Source organism: Ranitomeya variabilis, chromosome 3, assembly GCF_051348905.1.
Source record: "Ranitomeya variabilis isolate aRanVar5 chromosome 3, aRanVar5.hap1, whole genome shotgun sequence".
Lineage (NCBI taxonomy): Eukaryota > Metazoa > Chordata > Amphibia > Anura > Dendrobatidae > Ranitomeya > Ranitomeya variabilis.
The window spans coordinates 702,454,738-702,459,300 of NC_135234.1; positions in this window are offsets into that span (position 1 = coordinate 702,454,738).

A 4,563-nucleotide genomic window follows, 5' to 3' on the forward strand; every position below is an offset into this window, starting at 1 on the left:
CATTGTGTATGGAACTTATGTCCGTGAGAGGGAGGAGGGATTCAGAGAATGAATGTAGGTCAAGATGTTTGAGATTTCTGCGAGGGTGTGAAAGTTTGTGGGGTGGGGACTCTAGACATGGAGTGGAGAGGGATGAGAATGTGAGAAGGTTGTGGTCAGAAAGAGGAAGAGGTGAGTTAGAGAGGTTAGATAGGGAGCAGAGGCGGGTGAAGATGAGGTCCAGTGTGTGACCATCTTTGTGAGTGGCTGCAGAAGACCATTGAGTGAGGCCGAAGGAGGAAGAGAGAGATAGAAGTTTAGTGGCAGCTGAGAGGGAAGTGTCAATGGGGATGTTGAAATCGCCCATGATAATAGTGGGGATGTCTGCAGAAAGGAAATGAAGTAGCCAGGTGGTGAAGTGGTCAAAGAAGATGGTGGCTGGCCCTGGGGGGCGGTAAATGACAGCCAGTTGGAGGTTGGAGGGGGAGTAGATGCGCACAGAGTGCACCTCAAAGGAAGGGAGGGTAACAGAGGGTGGCAGTGGGATTGGGGTGAAGGAGCAGTTATCTGACAGGAGAAAACCAACTCCTCCGCCATGCTTGCTGCTGGGGCGGGGTGTGTGAGAAAGGTGGAAGCCACCGTAAGAGAGTGCAGCGGGAGAGGCTGTGTCAGAAGGGGTGAGCCAGGTTTCGGTGATGGCGAGGAAGGAAAGTTTGGTAGTAACAAAAAGATCATGGATGTAGGAAAGCTTGTTACAGACAGAGCGAGCGTTCCACAGAGCTCCTGTTAGTGGGACTGGGGAAGCGGAGGCTGGGTGAATGGGTATAAGGTTAGAGAGGTTACGGAAGTTTGTGATGGAGCGTGGGTGGGAGGTAGAAATGACTGTGGGGATATCACTGAATGAAATATTCCAGTTGTAAATCTTTATTCATTACATAGTGGAATGTGTTGAGAACAATAAAACCCAAAAATGATCAACGTAAATCACAACTAATATCCCACGGAGGTCTGGAGTTGGAATGATGCTCAAAATCAAAGTGGAAAATGAAGTTTCAGGCTGACTCAACTTCAGTGGAAATGCCTCAAGACAAGGAAATGATGCTCACTAGTGTGTGTGGCCTCCACCTGCCTGTATGACCTCCCTACAACGCCTGGGCATGCTCCTGATGAGGCGGAGGATGGTCTCCTGAGGGATCTCCTCCCAGACCCGGACTAAAGCATCCGCCAACTCCTGGACAGTCTGTGTTGCAATCTGACGTTGGTGGATGGTACGAGACATGATGTCCCAGATGTGTTCAATCGGATTCAGGTCTGGGGAACGGGCGGGCCAGTCCATAGCTTCAATGCCTTAATCTTGCAGGAACTGCTGAAACACTCCAGCCACAAGAGGTCTGTCATTGTCCTGCATTAGGAGGAACCCAGGGTCAACCGCACCAGCATATGGTCTCACAAGGGGTCTGAGGATCTCATATCGGTACCTAATGACAGTCAGGCTACCTCTGGTGAGCACATGGAGGAATGTGCGGCCCTCCAAAGAAATGCCACCCCATTCCATTACTGACCCACTGCCAAACCGGTCATGCTGAAGGTTGTTGCAGGCAGCAGATCGCTCTCCATGGAGTCTCCAGACTCTGTCACGTCTCTCTCGTGCTCAGTGTGAACCTGCTCTCATCTGTGAAGAGCACAGGGCGCCAGTGGCGAATTTGCCAATCCTGGTGTTCTGTGGCAAATGCCAAGCGTCCTGCATAGTGTTGGGCTGTGAGCACAACCCCATCTGTGGACGTCGAGCACTCAGACCATCCTCATGGAGTCGGTTTCTAACCGTTTGTGCAGACACGTGCACATTTGTGGCCTGCTGGAGGTCATTTTGCAGGGCTCTGGCAGTGCTCCTGTTCCTCCTTGCACAAAGGCTGAGGACTACACTGACAGACACAGCAAACGTTCTTGCCACAGATCGCATTGATGTGCCATCCTGGATGAGCTGCACTACCTGATGTGAAATTGATTGGCAAACAGTGTTGCTTCCTAAGTGGACAGTTTGATTTCACTGAAGTTTAATTTACTTGGAGTTATATTCTGTTGCTTAAGTGTTCTCTCAAAGAGGGAGAGTCACCTGGTCTGTGCCTCCTTGTCCTGTCCTTGACACCGGAAATTGCCGCAAGCGGGTCACAATGACAGTACAACACCGCAATCTTCATGTTGCTGTGCAGTGTTAGATATTAATGCTCAGTGATCTCTCTAGTGGTGATTATCATCCTAAAGCTAGTTCTGCTGGCATCTCTCATATCTACATCATGGGGACTAAGTTATACAAAAAGGAGCTGACATAATGCTTCATCCATCACTCGTAAGAAAATATGAAAAAAAAAAATTATGTGCACCATAAGTGCAGTTTTCTCCATGGGGACTGAGTCACAAAATCTGCAAAGAATTCTATGTGAACACACACTAGAATAATCAAAACCAGATCATATAACTATAACCCTATAATAAACCTTTAAATGGCCTCTGACCCAACACATTTCACTTCAATAAACTATATATAACTGTATTATTTTATTACAGATTCTATGACAGTGCAAGTAAATCCTGGCAGTCACACTGGAAGTATTTCTTCCATCTTTGGCTATTATACTGTGTTTTTATTGAAGGCTTTGGCTTTAAAAAACTTTTTTCATTTTTGATGCAAAATAATAAGATATTCTTAGAGTACAGCACAGTTATTGGTACAAGGGCAAAATTTAGTATTCAGTCCACCCGTAAATTTTAGATTATACTATACCAAGAGGCTTGGTAAGTGTTGCAGTTAGCTCATGGCTCCCATGAATATCTTTTACAGGCTTGTTGTAGGTTTAACCGAACAGATTAGTGCTTAGATTATTTTCTTTAAACCTGCAGCACTCTCCTTTTTACGACAGAGTATTTCTTTCAATTCTACTGACAATCAAGAGGAAAGGGTTGTTGTTTCCGCCCAATGGCATTATCTACACTCCAGCGCTGCTTTTTCATAAAGGCTGCTAGCAGGTAACCTAAATGATCATTTTAAAGGGATTGTCCCCCACGGTTAAACATTAATTGTATGCATTGTTTGTATTTTAGGGGCTGAAGAAAAAAGAAAAAAAAAATCCAGTGAAGAGTTATGAAATTTACTTCTGGCACCACCTTGTGCTCATAGTGTGTAGCACGTCAACCTTATTATTATTATAGCGCCATTTATTCCATGTGAAAAGGGGTATACATAATAAAAACCAAGTACAATAATCATAAACAATACAAGTCACCAACTGGTACAGGAGGAGAGAGGACCCTGCCCGCGAGGGCTCACAATCTACAAGGGATGGGTGAGGATACAATAGGTGAGGATATTTCTGGTTGTGCAGTGGTTTGGTGGAACAAGGGTTATTGCAGGTTGAAGGCTTGTTGGAAGAGGTAGGTTTTCAGGTTCCTTTTGAAGGTTTCCATGGTAGGCGAGATTCTGACATGTTGAGGTAGAGAGTTTCAGAGTAGGGGGAATGCATGGGAGAAATCTTGTATATGATTGTGGGAAGAGGAGATAAGAAGCGAGCAGAGAAGGAGATCTTGTGAGGATCGGAGGTTGCGTGCAGCAAAGTACCGGGAGACGAGGTCACAGATGTATGGAGAAGACAGGTTGTGGATGGCTTTGTATGTCATGGTTAAGGTTTTGTACTGGAGTCTCTGGGTAATGGGAATACCAGAGAATGGATTGACAGAGAGGAGAGGCCGGGGAATAGCGGGGGGATAAGTGGATTAGTCAGACAACAGTGTTTAGAATAGATTGGAGGGGCACGAGAGTGTTAGAGGGGAGGTCACAGAACAGGAGGTTGCAGAAGTTGAAGCGGGAGATGATGAGGGTTTTTGCAGATTCTTGGTTGAGGAATGTGCGGATCCAAGTAAAATTTTTCAGTTTGAGTTGGCAAGAAGTGGAAAGGGCTTGGATATGTGGTTTGAAGGAGAAATCAGAGTCAAGGGTTACCCAGAGGCAGCAAGTTTGCGAGACTGGGGTGAGTGAGCAGCAATTTACTTTAATGGACAAGTCTGTTGGGGTGGGGGGGTTGAGTGAGATGGGGTAACTATGATGAATTCTGTTTTGTCTGTGTTAAGTTTTATTAATCGACGGAGAAGAGGGATTAAATAGATTAGATATTAGTAAAAACTTTTTGACAGTGAGGGGTGATCAATGAGTGAAACAGGCTGCCATGAGAGATGGTGAGTTCTCCTTCAATGGAAGTCTTCAAACAGAGGATGTACAGACATCTGTCTAAGATGTTTTAGTGAATCTTGCATTGAGCAGGGTAAGTTGGACACGATGACCCTTGAGGTCCCTTCTAACTCTAAAATTTTATGACTCTATGATTCTAGCTGCCAGAAGGGGAAGGAGACCAATTCTGCTCATTACCCACCCCTAGCAGTACTCATGGGAAGCAAACAATGGTGGGTACTTTTTATGCTATAGGCACTTCAAATTACCTTAAAACACCAATGCCCTATCGTTTTAGTGTAAAATTGATTCCAAGGATAACCCCTTTAGCCATAAATCCAAAAAGTGGAATATTTTTAGCAGAC